This window comes from Balaenoptera musculus, chromosome 7 (assembly GCF_009873245.2).
Source record: "Balaenoptera musculus isolate JJ_BM4_2016_0621 chromosome 7, mBalMus1.pri.v3, whole genome shotgun sequence".
Taxonomy (NCBI): Eukaryota; Metazoa; Chordata; class Mammalia; order Artiodactyla; family Balaenopteridae; genus Balaenoptera; species Balaenoptera musculus.
Genome location: NC_045791.1, coordinates 33,906,775 through 33,925,587, shown reverse-complemented (window position 1 = coordinate 33,925,587; position 18,813 = coordinate 33,906,775). Strand labels below are relative to the sequence as shown.

Genomic DNA, 18,813 nt, shown 5'->3' with positions numbered 1-18,813 from the left:
CACTGAACATCTACTAGGTGCCAAGTGCTCTACATGCATTTTTTCGACCCTTTAAGTTAGGTTTCAGATGGGGACACTGAAGCTCAAAGAAGAGAAATACATATATGCATTCAATTCATATAGTCATTCAATCTTACTATCCAAATATAACTGCTATTATCAATGATTAATAGCAACCATTGACTTTAATTACTATGTATATATGCATATATGTATTTGTTTTATGCATTTATGTATTTTTGCAAAATTATACAGCTAATGTGTTGTGAGCTTGGTATTTGAACTCAAACCTGCTTGATTCCCAAGCAGCTTCAGGACTGCACTATCCTGTCTCTTAGGCCATGGGAGCTTATGCTCTGCATTTTAAAAATGCTAGTATGCATTTTTAGTTATGAGAGAATGAGAGAGAAATGACTGAAGTTAGTTGAATAATTTTTGCAATTCCTTCTTTTAAAACAGGTAGGGCTCAAACTCTCTTGCCATCAGTAGGGATCACAGGTAGAACTCAAAAGTTCTCCCCTTTGGTGAAGCAGATGTCTGTGATTCTGGAACTGGGACCAGGCTGACTTCCTCCGAGTTTCACTTAGTCGTCTCCAAGTGACCATGAAAAATCCGAAGAACCCGATAGAGATGCTGGTACAGAACTACACTAAAGTTGCATGAATAGTAATAATGTTTGCTCTATAAATAGTAAAATGAGAGACTTCTGATTTATAATTAGGTCTTACATTTCCTATTACGTGCTAGAAAATGAAAAAATAGGGCATTTCTCCTCTCACGTCAAGGTAGTCTTACTGATTCTCAGCTTGAATTAAAATACGAAAACCTATAGTCAAACTTGCTCTAAGTTACTTTTCTATAACTGTAGATTGCCTGTAGCATATATTAAATAAATACTAAAATCTATAAGTAAATGACGAGTAAATGTCATTTGCACATGAAACTCAAAATTGGGGCAAAGTAGTTAAGATAGAGTGATGAGAGTGGCATGGTCGTGAAAATTTGTTATTTATAAAAGATGGACCAAGAAGAGATGGGTCAGAGCACCCATCTCAACAATGTAATTTTAGAAAGATGCCATAATTAAAGTTAGGAAGGAGAATCTGGAATCTAAAGTGATGCCTGTATTAAAAAATAAATAAATGAACAAACCAAAAAAACCCAAACAGAAAGACTATATCACAGGCTAACGCTGGATGATATCATTGTTTAAAAAAAAAGAAAAAAAACCTTACTTTTCTGGTAAAGGGATTATTTAGTTTGCAAGCTGGGCTGAAGATGTTTCCTTTCTGAGGAGTCAAGTTTCTCTTTCCAGATGGTTTCTTCTCCCTTAACTCAAAAAAAAAAAAAATTGCTTTTATGGTTATTGATTTTGATTAATGGATACTGTCATGGGAAACCATTTTCTTTTCCTTAAAGAACACAGACCCCTGTGATAAGGACAAAGTTTACGTTTAAAACCTTTGTCCATCATTAACCAATTGGATTGAGGACTATGCCTAGTTCTTTGCATGGTTTGAGATGATCTAGCCTCAACAGTAGGATTTTAATTGTTAAAGTCTTTTAATTTCTTTTCCATTACGTGTCTAGAATACAATGGCTGATGAAGGAAAAGCTCTTGACTGGATGCCTAATTTCAATTCAGGCATATAATTAATGTTCCCAGGGTCAGGCTCTTGCCTAGTGGATGCCCCATGGGCTTCCAGTGGCTGAGTGGAGGGAACTGAGCAGGGAGAAATCATCTCTGTAAGCCAGCTGGGCTTCCCCAGTTACCCATCCCTGGCTCGGTTAACCCCAGTGCATCCCTAAGCCCTGCTGGTATCTGCTATCAAGCAGAGCCAGAGGAAATTGATGGAGACAGTGCCAATATCAGTGCCCCTGAGGCTTCTCCTTTTGCCAACATTAGCTATAAAGAAGCTGGTCTCGTTCTCTGTTAAAGCTATTGATTTTTTCCCTCCCTCAGGCCAGTCCTGCATTATGCTCCTTCCAGGGTCTGAGAGCTGTGTCTTTCACCAGTATGTTTCTTTTAGAACATTCATTTACGGAATCAAAGAAGAACTCTCCTGGGTATCCTGTTATCTTGCCAGTCCTGACCTGAAATACAGCCGGAAAATGCAGGCAGCTCTGTAAATAACAAATCTGACCTTTATCACTTAGCGCTTCCTGGCATGCTTCTTGTTCAAAAAGACTCTAAGAAAATCAGGAGATAGTGTTCATTCACTGCTCACTTCTTCTCCGGGTACCTGTGTTTAAATCCTCTCTGGTTATGTGTAGATGATATTTATGGTTTCTATTTTCTCCTTGGTGGATATACTTTATAACTGGTGGTTTCTGTCTTAAATAAGTTATTCATTCATTCATTTAATCCATATTTGTTTATTCATGCAATTCACTCTTTCATGCAATTCATTCATTCATTCATTCTTTCAATACTTACTTATTATTTATTTATCTACTTCATTCCAGGCACTGTGACAGACGATGAAGTTTCTGTACAGAACCACACAGACCTGTTGCCTGTCCTCATGATCAGGACAGAGTAGTAAGCAGACAGTAAATAAAGAAATGTGCTATGTGGTATCAGGAAAAAACACAGAATGTTTTAAAACAGCACAGCAATTTAGATAGGGGAATCCACAGAAGTGACATCCAAGGTGACACAGCTGGGGGCTGGAGCATTGCTCTCCACATGTCATCTCTATGAAGACTGATGGGAGGGAATAATGGGTGCTGGACTCAGGCAGGAGATGAGTTAGGAAGCTGTTGCTCAGATGCATGGATAAATGATAGCTCACCTAATGACACAGGGAGGGCTTTTGGAAGGAACTGACGATGTCCTTGTCTCATTTCATCAGCATAGAACAATAGCAAATATTAGATTTTTATTCGGAGGGATTATTTTATTTCCAGATAATTGAAATTTCTGCTTAATTAAAAAAAATTAGAGTAGGCAATAGAGGTAAAATATAGATGAAAAATAGATAATATTCCAATCACCCAGAAACTCTTTCCTTACCAGTTTCCTGTTAGCAGTGAGGGTTATCCTTCCCCACTTCTTTCCTTGTGTGCATGTGTGTGTGTACATACGTGAGTATATATGTATATGTGTTTATATATACACACATTTATTACATGAAAGGAATTAACACTATTTATACTATAGGAAAATTATTTTTTACTTAAATAGATGTCCTTTCATATTAGCACATATAGATAAATCTTATTTTTAATGCTTGAATAATATTGTACAAGATAGAAATGAAAGTACAATCATATGTTAATCATTCCACATTATTTCTATTGCTTTTTAGTTTTGGTTTTTTACACTTAGTTTTTTAATTCATCCCCAAATTATCTTGGTATATTGTTTGAAGTGTGATCACAATAATTTTTTCTCCCAAAGTGTTCTGTTTATTGAATAATTCATCTTTTCCTTACCATCATGATGTACCAAATTCTCTCACAGATATGTTTTTTTGGACTCTATTTTCTATTCCAGTGATCTATTTATCTATTATTACGGCTGCACCACACTGTTTTATTAAAGTCGCATGGTGCTTTGACATCTTATAAGCTAGAGAACCCAAGAGTGGTGGGTAGAATTGTAGTCACTGGAGTCAGGACAAATATGACTCCAAACTCTGGAGAATAATAATTTATTTACTCTCAGTGCTGTTTATGATCAGAGCACTCTTACATCAGTATGATACCATTTTCAGTATACTATAGTTCCGATTATGATTAAAAACTGATTTGGGGAGGGTTGGGGGGAGACGCAAGAGGGAGGGGATATGGGGATATATGTATACTTATAGCTGATTCACTTTGTTATACAACAGAATCTAACACACCATTGTAAAGCAATTATACTCCAATAAAGATGTTAAAAAAAATTGATTTGGTGTTGACTTTCAGTGATAGATGTGTAGTAAACAATTTATTTTTAAGAAGAAAATATTGGAATTCTTTAAAACACCACTTTATTTGATGGCTGTTCCTCTCAATGCTTGGAGCCTTAAGTAGTGGGACTTTAGTCCATCATATATGGACTAAAGCTCTAAGCTGACTTGTATTCACTCAGGGCACCATGGGGATGGGTTGGCTGTCCGTTAGTGCCTTATGATTTTTGCGGGGTCAAACAGTTGCCAAAAAAAAAAGAAAAAAAGACTTTAAAAAATTATCTTCTTTCAATAGAGACACAGAATGTAGAGAACAAACTTATGGACACCAAGGGGGGAAAGTGGCGGGGGGGGGGGGGTGGTGGTGGGATGAATTGGGAGATTGGGATTGACATGTATACACTAATATGTATAAAATGGATAACTAATAAGAACCTGCTGTATAAAACAATAAATAAAATAAAATTCAAAAATTCCAAAAAATAAAAAAATTAAATTAAATTAACCCAATATCTAGAATAAAGCATAGGAGGTAAAAAAAAATTATCTTTTTTCTTAGAAATAATTGACTTGGACACAATGGTGTCTTTAATAAAGTTACAGATAAAAATGTCTTCAGTAACCTGGTGACGGTCTCCATCCACTGTGAACTAGCTCTACAGCTCAAGTCCTTAGGTATAAAATACAAATATTGAGTCATGTTTTATAGCTGGCAGCACAGACTGTGGGCAGCTCTTTTTATTTTATTTTATTTTATTTATTTATGTTTTATACAGCAGGTTCTTATTAGTTATCTATTTTATACGTATTAGTGTATATATGTCAATCCCAATCTCCCAATTCGTCCCACCCCCCCCCCCCGACTTTCCCCCTTTGGTGTCCATACGTTTGTTCTCTACATCTGTGTCTCTATTTCTGTGGGCAGCTCTTAAAGAAAGGGAGGAAGACTGGGAATAAAACACATATCTTTGAATCCTATATGAACAGCAATACCTGCTATAGCCCAAAGTTGCCAGATGCAGAGGATGGAGTACAAAAGTAGAGTCACTTGGAGAAATTACAGCTGGCCCTGTAGATCCTTTGAATCAGTCAGTTGGAAAAACGCCATGAGCAAAACCTCTTTAATAAGCTAAAAGAAAATATTTACAAATATTAATATTATGTTGCTGGGAAAAATATGGTAAAACTTAAGGCACAGACTCTGATTCTACAAGGGAAGTCTGATCGAGGGGCTGTGTAGGGGGATAAAAATGTTCGAAGGTATGATTTGAACTCGTCAAGAAGAGCTTGTTGGCACCAATTAACTGAAAAGCCAAACCTAGTTTGTGTTTTAGGGCAATTTGGATTGCAAAGTCCAAGAGAAGGATTTTTAAGAGTAAAACACTGAAATCACAGAATAGTCCTACTAGTTCAGCAATATATACTATTTAACAAGCAAAATCACCATTTATCCTAAAAATAGTAGGCACCCATCATCATAACACTACCCAGTTTATTGGACACTGAATCTCTCTTAATGGTACCTAGGGCCAAGTTAATGCAAGCAGCTAGATGCAAAAGAAAGTCTTATGGGGCATCCACAGACATCCATTCCCCCTCACCGTTCCTCCCCCAACTCTCTCTCTCTCTCTCTCTCTCTCACACACACACACACACACACACACACACACACACGGAGTGTATTGAGAGATTGCTGTCAATCCTGGCAGTGTTAACCAGAAGAATAAGTAGGCATGGACCTGGTTACTCTCCCTTTCTCCTTTCCTTTAGTCATACAACCAATCCTATTAAAATCTTCCCCTGTTAATTTTCCCCAGCTGTTTTTCCCCACCATTCCTGCTGTCACCATCCTTGTCTAGCCCTTGATGATGGCAGTAGTAGACTAATTAGTTTCTTCTATCAGGCTTCCCTCTTCCAATCCATCAACTTCTCCATGAACAGATTTATCTTCTCACATTGCAATCATCACCTCGTCTCAAAATCTTTAATGGCTACCATTTTCTGTAGAACAAAGACCAAATTCTTAATCGTAGCCTTCCACAATCTGTTTCCAAACTGCCACTCCAGACTTATGTCGCTGATTACTGTACGACAAAGTATATACAACACAGCAAAGCAAACTCTCTCCTCACAGCTCCCTACACTCTCTTGTCTGTGATTTCATGTCTGTGATTTCCACCATATTTTTTTCATTTCCTTTTAAGAAATCTAAATCCTCTTCCTTCAAGTTCCAATTCATATTCTTTCTCTTTTCCTTAACTTTCCCCGTGTCAATGGACACTCTTTCCTCTGAACTGTTTTAACAACCATAAGTCAAGTTGCTGGGTAATGCTGATTCTTGAGTTTTTTGGAATATTGAGAGGTAGAAGGTGGGTGAAGAATATGGCCTTTAGAATTGCAAGTGGTTTTCTATCTTTAGAGGTAGAGATTCCAATTAACTTTTGTGGAAGACTGTTTTGGGGTGTAGTAATCATCAGTTTTAGTCAAATGTTGGGACATATGGTAAGACCACACTGCTCTTTTGAAGTTAGGAGTGGGCACATTTACTAGATTTACTTTGGCCAATGAATTGAGAATTTAAGTGACATGTGATACTTCTGGTTGTAAGCGTCGAGTCAATGGGTGATTTTCAGAATTCTTCCTGCTGCCTTAGCAACCAGCAATATAACCAATAGTGGCTGTAACCTCAGTCTGGTTCTAGAGGATGATATAGAAAAGAGCCCATCAAATCACCAAGTCACCTCTCCTCGGTGAGCTGGAGTCCATCAACTCATGACTCATATAGCTCACCCATGATTAGTAGACAACAGGAGCAAGAAATTGATCTTGATTTTTAAGTCACTAAGATTTAGGAGTTGTTTGTTGTTCCTGCATATTCTGAATATGCAAGATATATCCTAGCCTATCCTGAATGACACACTAAGAAAATCTTCAAAATGCACCTTTCACTCCACAAATAGAGAAGATGCCCTTCCAGTATTGGGGGAACTCTCTGAAAGCATAATTTACTTTAACGCAGGTGTTAAATTACTGAGAGTTGAGCTGAGAGTTTATATCACAAGACCAAGGGTGAAGAATCCGAGTGCCAGCTCTTAAGCATCATTTCAGGATTCTGGAAATGCAGGGTGATGCTTTGAAGATCAACTAAACAGATGGGCGTGCATGTTCCTGGGAAGGGAAGGCTTCTCTCCTCATTTCCACGGCAACTGGAGCTGCCGTAGCTCAAGGAGGAGGGACTTTTGGAGCATCCGCAAGACTGCTGTCTCCTGAGGAGAATCAGCAGCAGGCTAACAAACAGGCCCTTTGGAGAACAGTTGACATTGGCAGAGGGAACTGTAGCCACAGAGAAAGATCACAGCAGTTAGCTATTGGCTGAGGGTGAAGGCTGATTCCAGCAGACAGACTTTTGTGAGCACAAGTGAAGTAACCCTTGGAGAGTCCCAGCAATAATTAGAGGATGTTATGGAATTAGGGCTTGGAGTCAATGTCATTTGGACCATAAAATAAAGGTGACCTGGTTTATTACCAGATAAGCCATGTAATATATGTAATACAAGTATTATTTGTAAAGTTTATTTATTCTTATTAATTGGTTTATAATGATAGATTTTCACTTCGTACTAAAATCTCATCTTCACAAATATATTGCTTCTTTTTTTGTTTTAATTTTTATTTTATTTATTTATTATTTTTGGCTATGTTGGGTCTTCATTGTTGCACACGAGCTTTCTCTAGTTGCAGCGAGCGGGGGCTACTCTTCGTTGCGGTGCAAGGGCTTCTCATTGCGGTGGCTTCTCTTGTTGTGGAGCACGGGCTCTAGGCACGTGGGCTTCAGTAGTTGTGGCACACAAACTCAGTAGTTGTGGCTCACGGGCTCAGTAGTTGTGGCTCACGGGCTCTAGAGCGCAGGCTCGGTAGTTGTGGTGCACAGGTTTAGTTGCTCTGCAGCATGTGGGATCTTCCTGGACCAGGGCTCGAGCCTGTGTTCCCTGCATTGGCAGGCGGATTCTTAACCACTGTGCCACCAGGGAAGTCCCTATATTGCTTCTTGAAGGCAAGGACAATTTTTAGTATACAATGGGCAATTAATAGGGGATTGTTGATATTGATAATGAAGTTGTGGAAGAATTTTATTTTGAGCAAAAGATCATTTTATTTTCATGGTGGGTAGAATTTAATGTATCTCTAGTAAATCGAGAATCTGCATTTCAATAGTAGAAAGGAACTTAGAGAAAATTTTGTCCAGTGGCTTCAAAATGGGCTTGGAGGAGACCTTGCTGTAATTTCGACAGGACATCAAAGGCCTTACATTTTTCCATGCAAGTTACTCCACTTGTATCTGTTCTGTTAGTGGGTTCTATAGGCAAATTCATTTGATGAATGAGTCTGCTGTTAATGTAAGATTGACCTGGACCTTTGACTAGATTGATATAATTCAACTACCTTACTTTTTTTTTTAACATCTTAATTGGAGTATAACTGCTTTACAATGGTGTGTTAGTTTCTGCTGTATGACAAAGTGAATCAGCTATATGTATACATATACCCCCATATCCCCTCCCTCTTGAGCCTCCCTCCCACCCTCCCTATCCCACCCCTCTAGGCGGTCACAAAGCACCAAGCTGATCTCCCTGTGCTATGCGGCTGCTTCCCACTAGCTGTCTATTTTACATTTGGTAGTGTATATACGTCCATGCCACTCTCTCACTTCATCCCAGCTTACCCGTCCCCCTCCCTGTGCCCTCAAGTCCCTTCTCTACATCTGCATCTTTATTCCTGTCCTGCCCCTAGGTTCCTCATAACTATTTTTTTTTTAGGTTCCATATATATGTGTTAGCATACGGTATTTGTTTTTCTCTTTCTGACTTACTTCACTCTTCAACTATCTTATTTATACAAGGTCAACACATGTCAAATGGGTCGTCCAAGGACACAGATCTGGTAAAAGCCAAGAAATCAGGTCTCCTGCTAGCCACCCTGGTGTTACCAACCACAGTTATTCTTATTGATTTGTATTCTTTATTTTTTTTTAATGCATTACTGAATTATTTATTTTGCAGTTCCATAAATGTCTCATTTTCTGCTTTAACCACACACTTAAAAAAAATTCTTTCAGAAGCGAATGAAGTACAGTAATGAGGAAAAGAGCATCTTGGTGTGGTCGGGAAAGTCCCTAGTCTTAGACTCCTACCTTAGATTTGGAAGTAATCTGATCTGTCCTTCATATGATATGTCAGTCACCTTCACAGGACCACTAGTGAGGGGAAATCCTGCGTACGTTGGATGACTAGGAAAACCAACCTCTCATCTCTGAACAACTGAGACTGTTTTCTAGTTTAGCCTTTCACTGAACTTAATTTTTTTATTGGAGTATAGTTGATTTACAATACTGTGTTAGTTTCGGGTGTACAGCAAAGTGATTCAGTTATATATAAGTGTATATATATATATATATATATTTTTTTTTTTCAGATTATTTTCCTTTATGGGTTCTTATAAGATATTGAACATTGTTCCCTGTGTTAATCAGTAAAGCCTTGTTGTTTCATTGAACTTAATTTAATATCAGTATAACATTGTAATCATTCTCCTGAGAATATAAATACATAAGCCAGTGGACATACCTATGTTTAGCTTGACCTTGATGGAATTAAAAAAATTTTTTTAGTTAGTTACTAGAATTCACAAATCAAATGTGATGCTGATTAGAACCTGCCCCTTTTATACAGGAAATGAGCCCTTCAGTTTTCCACAATCCCCACCACTCCATATTTCTGGGCCTGATAACCTCTCTGAATACAGGCATTCAAGATGGGCTCCATGTGCTATGCCATAAATATACCATGTTGTTATGTTTGTCATCGAAACTATGGATTTATTATGCAAATGTTCAGACTTTTAATTTCCTAAATGAGTGTATGAAGGACCTGAAGAATGGTACTTGCCACTTTCAAATTCCAGTTTTGTGGTTCATTAGGAATGAAGGTCAGTGAAACAGAAAAAGAGGGAGAAGCGTGTGAACTGTGAGACTTGGCAGCAGTATGAATGAAAGGAATCCATAGAAATGTATGTATACAGGGAGCAACCCAAAATGCGAATTATTTTCGTAGTGGGGAGGCAGTTATTTGCGTTATCTGTGAGGCAGAGTCAGACACAGCAATCTCACGTGTAAAGCAAAGGACGATCGTTGTGTGGGCTCGAAGCGGACCATCCAGCTTTTGAGCCAGGTCCAGATATGGAGATCTGCTCTGTCAGGGGCAGGATCTCCAAATGCAGATGGACGCCGCCTCTGTCACGCCAGCTCTCACCTTATGGCAGCTCTCTGGGATGCAGTCTGGAAACACCATATGGGATATAGCCTTCCCCACATAATCCCATGAAAACTGTTTTACAGTCACACATTATGAATATTTCATTTTTCTTCACGAATCAACTTCCAAGGTGTGGAACATTCCTTTTCTTTTTATTTTTTTCTTTGCTTTCTGGGTCCTTGGTTTAAATGGTTTTCACTTAGCTAAATAAATGCTTCCTTGTCAAATTTAGGATGTTAGTAGAGGGTCTAGAATTATTTGCCATCAGGGTAATAAATAGGAATATGCTGACCTTTCTTACTATGCACATATAATAGCAAAACAACTGAGTAAACCTTTTTACAAAAATCAATTGGTTTGATTTTTCTCTCTTTCTTTCTCTCTTTTCCTTCTTTCTTTCTTTCTGTGCTTTTCCTTTTGCCAGAATCGGGTAGATTTTTAAAAGCAGAGTTGGCTGAATTAATTTGGTGTTCTGGTTTCCTGGAAATGTGGCCTCTCTCTGACCCAGCTTAAAGGGATAATCTTCAAAGCTCCTTTCCTATTCTATGGTTTAATTTTAAAATATTAATCATCAGTCATTTAAGTTTACATATTGTTTTGAAATCCAGCTTTGTGGCTATCGTTTTGTCTCTTGATATCAGAAGAATTATTTCATCTTCCTAGAGTGAGTGATAGCAGCTGGTTGACAGGACAGAGCAAACCAGACTGTGCCGAAAAGGGAGGGGAAAATACCATATCTAATTAAGGCAGCAGGGAACGTTTTTAGCAAGGCAAATTGTAATCCTTTATCTGGAAACTAGCCAGGGCATTAGGGTAAACAACCCTGTTTGTGAAAAATAATCATAAAAAACATATACCCACAGTGGTTTTATAGATCAAAAGTGTCTGGGATGTCCATGTTGACATCTCATTTAAAAAGCTTTCTTACCGTCAGTAACCCTAACACCTGCCAAACAAGATGGCAAAAATTTAGCCGCTGTGGAAAGACAGTATTAGCTTCAAAAGTGCTTGTGGATCTTATTTGTCCTAGATTTTAGCAAGAACTTTTTTTTTTTTAAGATGACTTCTTTCCTCCTCTGACTCTATTTATTTATTTATGGCTGCGTCGGTCTTAGTTGCGGCATGCTGGATCTTTCCTTGCGGCGTGTGGGCTCTTCGTTGTGGTGTGTGGGCTTCTCTCTTGTTGTGGCACTCAGGCTCCAGAGCACGTGGGCTCAGTAGTTGCAGCGCACAGGCTCTCTAGTTGCGGTGCGCAGGCTGCATGGGGGATCTTAGTTCCCCGACCAGGGTTGGAACCCATGTCCCCTGCATTGGAAGGCGGATTCTTAACCACTGCACCACCAGGGAAGTCCCAAGAATTCTAACTATAATCTCAGGGGGAAAAAAGATCAATTGCACTTTTAAAGGAATGGGTATAAAACAGTTACAAATGTTTTTTTTTAAATGGACCCTTCCTTACTGGGTCAGAGTCCCAGGAATCAGTCCTAGCTGCACCACTTTCTGGCTGTGTGGTATCCAGTGAGACACATGGCCTACTTCACCCTCAATTTCTTTCTTTGGAAAATGAGGGTAACAGTATTCATCGACTACCTTCTCCAAATAATAGGGAGTATTGGATCAAAGATCATCAACCATGTGAAAGCACACAAACTGAGAGCAACTTACACATGCAAACTTTGTTTTTGTTTTGTTACGGTATTAGCCCCTGAAGGTCCCAGATATGTAGCAACATTGGAAAGCCTTGGTTGGAAAGCTTATCTATGAATAGGCAGGCACATTTCTCAAGAGTAGATTTAATCTGTCAATCAAACCTTCTGGTTTAATTCAGTGCTCTGGACCCAGGCTCTAGGTGGTTTGTTAGTTACATATTGAATTGAACTTGTGTCAACGAGGGGATCATATGTGGCAGTTGAAACGCAACAGGTTGAAGCAGCTGTTAGGCCACATAGAATCATAGGGGAAAGTTTGGGAGAGGACGTCAATATTCATATATTTAGGAATAGCGTTTCAAGCTGTAATCAAGGGTTGCGTTAACAAGTTCAAAATGAAGCCTCTAAAACTTGGGAAAAATAATAAAAACAAAATAGGGACTATTATTTTCGTGTTTAGAGATGCCTAATATGCTGCCATTTCAAGCTATGTCATGGTTGGCATGGGTTCCATCCCAGAATTACTGTCTCATTTCTAAGGAGGTAAATTCTAGCTACAGGATACTTCCTGGAATAAAAAAAGATCCTGAGGTGAATAGCAAAAGCACTGACTGTATCTATACTTGTACATATTTAAATTAGAATACCTACCAAATGTAAAAGTATACTTATTTGCTGTTCCTAGTCTTTGCATTTTAGAATTTTTCAAACATTGATTTTGAGTTTCAGACAAAAAAAAAAACTCTTCACTTTGATTCAAATTTCATTTGTATCTGCAAAATTTTTGATCCAAATGCCTATTTGTTATTTAAAAACAATCATCTACGCAAGAGTTAGGATGGAAGGAATGTATCATCTGTTTATTTGTTACTATTGCTGTTGTTAAATTAATGTGCTGTGTCTGGAGATACATAAAGGAAAAAAACCTCAGGAGAAACATGTTGGGCAGTTGAATTCAAGTGGTTTATCAAGAAAACTTGCTTTTCTTTAGTGATTAAGTGGTGACCTACGTCCCTCATGAATCATTTTTCATTCAACAAAAGTCACAGCCCAGGATTCCCTGGTGGCACAGTGGTTGAGAGTCCGCCTGCCAATGCAGGGGACACAGGTTCGAGCCCTGGCCCAGGAAGATCCCACATGTTGCGGAGCAACTAAGCCTGTGTGCCACAACTACTGAGCCTGCGTTCTAAAGCCCGCGAGCCACAACTACTGAAGTCCACGTGCCTAGAGCCCGTGCTCCGCAACAAGAGAAGCCACTGCAAGGAGAAGCCTGCCCACTGCAATGAAGAGTAGCTCCTGCTCCCGCAACTAGAGAAAGCCAGGGCCCAGCAACAAAGACCCAACACAGCCAAAAAAAAAAAAAGTCACAGCCCAGATGTGAAAGCCTGGCAAGAGCCTGGACTGGCAGTACCTGCCAAATATGCAAGAGTTTGCGTATCTTTCCCTTTGCTCCCATTCTCTGCTCTCCAACTAAAGTCGACATTGCCGAACGTAGTCAGCAGAGGAGTCATAAGTTGGTCTGGTCTGGTCTTGATTCTGAATTGTCCTTCGCAAGTACACCTGGAAAGCTCTGATCTTCTTTAGGGCCAAAGTCATTGTTTTACTGTCTCCAGCAAACTCTAGGCCAGAAGGCTCATCTGGTATCAGTGTCATTCATGTGCAAAGTAGAAACTGAACTGAACACATTATCTTTGAGCTGAAATTGGTCTCTCCAACAGCACCAGCCTCTTTAAGGGGTGGCATGCACTTGAAGGTTGGTTATTAGTTCCAAATACTGCAGAAGCATCTGCTCTCGACTAGCCAGAAATCATGTTTAATAACAAGAAAATCTACTCCAGCCAAATCCCTGTTGGGAGGGCTCTCGCATGAACAAAAGGCCCCCACTTCCCCTGATTTCCATAACAGATGTAGTATCTGATGCATGACAGCTCAGCGCAGCCCCGCGCCATTATTCCCCTACATATCCATCTGCAAGAAACTGTGCTTTCATTTTATTAATTGCTCTGGTGGGCTACACATTATTTTTTGTTGCCCAGAGAGTATTCTGTTTGTGCTTCATGCTACACTGGTCACAATAATAGTTATTTTTCTTAATGTTAAAGGTTATTAGCCTTCTTCCTTTACTTGGCTATGCATCTTCCATACCCAATAAACTATTAATGCCTCCCTGGGGGGTTGACAGTTTCACTTAAGTTGGTCTGGTCTGGTGTTCTCATCCCTGGTGCTGCTTCTTTGTCTTCTTATTGAGCATTCTTGGGACAAGCCAGATATGGGGGAAAGTCATTAGCAGGGTCCTAAGGACTGAATGCAGTTCCTAATGCTTTGAAAAAAATAAATAACAGAGCATTAATTTTGACATTTGTAAGTTAACAGTCGCTTTAAAATCACACATAAACACACACACACACACACACACACAACCACAGATAAAAATATTTGCGGGCTTCCCTGGTGGCGCAGTGGTTGAGAGTCTGCCTGCCAGTGCAGGGGACACGGGTTCGAGCCCTGGTCTGGGAAGATCCCACATGCCGTGGAGCAACTAGGCCCGTGAGCCACAACTGCTGAGCCTGCGCGTCTGGAGCCTGTGCTCCGCAACAAGAGAGGCCGCGATAGTGAGAGGCCCGCGCACCGCGATGAAGAGTGGCCCCCGCTTGCCGCAACTGGAGGAAGCCCTCGCACAGAAACGAAGACCCAACACAGCCAAAAATAAATATAATAATAAATAAATAAATTTTAAAAAAAAAATATTTGCTACTTTAGAAAATATTTAGAAAGACAGATGCTCTTAATTTGTAATTAGTCCTAGGTCAGTTTTCTCCTAGTGATGAAGCTTTAGGTAAATGGTGAAGTTTGCTTCCTGATACCACCAGCGGGCCAGCTATAACACAGCCAGTCATCACCCCCATCGCGTTATTAGAGGGTGCATCGTAGAAGCTGTTGTAGTGATAGCAGCGAATGGGACACTGGGGGCAGGGGGTGGGGGAAGGAATTGGTAGCGTGCTTAGAGGGGGAAAAACAACGAAAAGATAGAAGGTAGTAAGCAGAGGAGTCATAAGTATAAAATAATAATAATATATAATCTCCACATTTCATTTATTCAGTAGAATGTTGACTGATTTGTTTTATTTTTTTTAAATAAATTAGGAAGTACATGTGAATTTTCATTCTTAAAAGACACTGTCTAGAATTTAAAACATTGTAACTTGAAAGAAAGACACTGAATTTAGTACTGAGTCCAAAATCACATGAGTGCAGCTATTGTTCAGGTTACGTCAAAAAAAAAAAAAATATATATATAGGTATAGCAGACCAAGGGCAAAGCCACAACAACAAATACGTATGAATTTGCCAGGTCAAGCTCATTTAAATATAATTTGCATGTTTGGGTAGCTAGTCATGTAGAATTTAGACATGGAACAGCAGAATAAATGAGCTGTCCCTATTACCAAAATTTCCTGAACAGAGTATCAAAACATCAGAGCGACACTGAAATATCCCAAATTGCTATTTTATAGCAAAAGTGAAAGTTAATATATAAAGAAAGAATCTTATGCTTCTATTAATCTATCCCTTTTATGGTGTTTAGTGTTCTTGCCTACTGACTCTAAAAAAAATAAAAGAAAATAAAAAAAATAAAAAAAAAACCCAGCAGCAAAAGCCATAACATATTTACTTATAAGTACCATGTCACTGGAAATCTTTCAAGACCTTTATTTCTCTTTGGACCTGGCACATGTCCACTTATAGACCCACTGATAAATCTTTTTTTTAAGATGTAATTATAATAATAATAATCCTTCTATTGCCTATATTACAAGCTAATGCTTTTATATAAAACTTTTTTTTTTTGCATAAGGTTATGTTTTGAAAAACTGTCATGAAACAAGTCTGCACAACTGAATCAGTAACATATGAAAGTGTGCTATGACTATATACTATTACTTCATTTCTTCTTGGGCACCTTTTGGAAGATTGCCCCCAAAATACAAACACCAAGAAAGAACACATTTATTAGATTTTGCCAAATATTATTTAATGGGAAAAAACCCAATAAACTATTTTTTTTAATAGTAAACTATTTTTTAAAATAGGCTTTATTATGTATTGTATTGGATAACATCAAGAAGAGGAAAGAGGTCTTCCCTGGTGGCGCAGTGGTTGAGAATCCACCTGCCAGTGCAGGGGACACGGGTTCCAGCCCTGGTCTGGGAAGATCCCACATGCTGCGGAGCAACTAAGCCCGCGAGCCACAACTACTGAGCCCATGTGCCACAACTACTGAAGCCCGCGTGCCTAGAGCCCGTTCTCTGCAGCAAGAGAAGCCACCACAGTGAGAAGCCCGCGCACCGCAATGAAGAGTAGCCTCTGCTCGCCGCAACCAGAGAAAAGCCCGTGTGCAGCAACAAAGACCCAACACAGAAGAAACAATAAATAAATAAAATAAAATAATAAAATAAATAAATTTATTTAAAAAATGAAGGAAACAATTCATACAATTCATAGTTAGTAAAAGAGAAGCTTATCAGTGTTCAGATTCTGTCCCTGACTGTACCCCAGGCCATTTCTCAACTCGGCTTGTGAATGAGGAGTGAAATCTCTCCCTCAGCGCCTGTGACTGGAGTCACAGCTGGCAGCCATGAGTACTAATTAAAATAGCCCCTTGTGAGATTTTGCTTCTTGAAGTCTATGACAGTTGCATGGGCCTCTATTACATTCCTTCTGCTTGCCATCCCAACTTTACCTGACCCACACAATAGGGCTAATCCTCAGTGAGCATTCAAGACCCAAAAGAGACTTTGGAGCAACGCCGTTCAACCCCTGCATTTCACAGATGAGGAAAAGGAATGTCAAAGCATTCACTATATACATTACTTAAGGACCATATGAGTCCAGGATTCTCTTTCCGGATTAGAAGAAAGCTTACGATCATCTAATTGACAGAATAATAAATGTGCTACCACCAATGTATAAGCTTTTAAAAAAACTTAACACACTCACATAGAGTCTGTGTGATTTGGTAGGCATCATTATCTCAATTGGCCATGATCAAGATAAAGGAAATGTTCTGGGTCAATCAGCAGAAATTCAGGCAAGATGGAAGAGTGAAAAAGACATGGGGAGAAGTCTATTTAAACATACTCCGGAACACTTCCTGTCTCCCCACTACGTGCCAGGCACCACAGCTCAAAAGATGAAAGACATAGCTCCCGTTCTTCAGAGGCTGGTGGTCTAGCTGGGGAGGGAGATGCGAAAGGCAGTGTTCACAGCAGAGTCGTACAGGATGCTTTGGGGGCAGAGGCAGTGGAAACAAGTGCCTGCAGAATCACACCAAGTTTGACAGAGAAGGACCATTTCTCGCTGGGCACTGAAGGATGAGCTTGCGTTTGAGTTCCTCAGTTAGACCGGGTAAGTCCATCATTAGGGCATCACGTACAGAGGTGAATATCGGGATGAGGGTTTTCACAGGATGTTTTCAACAATGCCCTTTGACTCTTCTCTGCTCCACTCTTCAGTATTATTTTTCATCATAAACAATGGAGAGTTACCAAGAAATACTTGGTAACATGTACATTAGAAGAAGTATAGTGAGAACAAAACAGTAAAATAGACTTAGTAAGTTAGAGAAAATGGAACTAAACCAGTGCAATATCTCTTTCTAAAGTAACCGGAGCACCTCCTGAACCCACACACGCTTTACCCTCACCACTGGAAAATCCTGCCTCCGTAATTTTCTGCCACCTTTCAAAGGCAGCATTAAGACTAGCTCACTTCCTCTGTCAGGTCCCCCCAAACTCACAAAGGTCTTTGGAAGGAGAATGAAAACTGCATCTCATTAAACGGGTAGAAGGCAATTCAAACGGAGTCAGAGGAAGGAAACTGGGGCAGGTGCTACATAAATTAATATCATGAAAGGAGGAAATTTCCCTGTGCCGCTGTTGAGCAGCATTCTGGATTTGCATAGAAAATCCAGAGGCGAAGGCTTTCAAATTTGAGCAGCACTGTTTCTTCTCTATGTCATTGTCTTCTGACTAGAAAAGGAGGCGAGGAAAACCTGGGGAGGCCATTTTGGGGTGCCTAGAGGTGGGGTGTACTTGAAAAGGAAACCTCAAGGGGCTGAACTGTATTCATCGTGCCCTTTCATCGTCCTCTAAATGGAAGCACGACGTTTACGCCAGTGCCCAGGCCGGGGGAGCTGGCAGAGGGGCTCAGTGCTGCAAGGCAGCTGAGGCCTTTCATTGGTGACAGTTTTTCTCCCAATGTGTCCCGGTAGGAGTTTGAGTTGACAGACAGCAAAGGATGGGGAGGGGGAGGTTGGACAAAGAAGCTGAATAGCCACCACCCTTGTCTCCATAATGGCACCCTGGCTAGTGGACAAAGGGAACACCTCAACTCCGGGAAAGAGTCCCGGCCCTCCTGCCTTGGGTTATCTTGAGTGAACACAGGAACTCAAGGATGAGGCACCCGGCACTATCCCCCTGTGGGTCAGCTGTTTGGGGGGCTTGGGAAAGGAGAAACTCCCTGCAAACGGGTCTGGGGGCAGGAAGAAAGCCTTTGTGGGAGCTTGTTAAAACACTACAAGGGGATTCCCTGGTGGCGCAGTGGTTGAGAATCTGCTTGCCAATGCAGGGCACACGGGTTCGAGCCCTGGTCTGGGAAGATCCCACATGCCGCGGAGCAACTAGGCCCGTGAGCCACAACTACTGAGCCTGCGCGTCTGGAGCCTGTGCTCCGCAACAAGAGAGGCCGTGATAGTGAGAGGCCCGCGCACCGCGATGAAGAGTGGCCCCCACTTGCCGCAACTAGAGAAAGCCCTCGCACAGAAACGAAGACCCAACACAGCCAAAAATAAATAAATAAATAAAATTTAAAAAAAAAAAAAAAAAAAAAAAAAAAAAACACTACAAGGATGAAAACTTGTTCCTCAAAACCCTGATGAGAGGCTATAAGAGAAGA

At 40.1% G+C, this 18,813-nt stretch overlaps 1 non-coding gene across 1 annotated transcript; it reads left to right on the top strand.

Annotated features, from left to right (window-relative positions):
• Positions 1 to 3,985: 3,985 nt before the first annotated feature.
• On the top strand, positions 3,986 to 4,144 carry LOC118898605. Its single transcript, XR_005020751.1, has one exon. It is a non-coding gene; the product is annotated as a small nucleolar RNA SNORA79 (small nucleolar RNA).
• Positions 4,145 to 18,813: the final 14,669 nt, after the last annotated feature.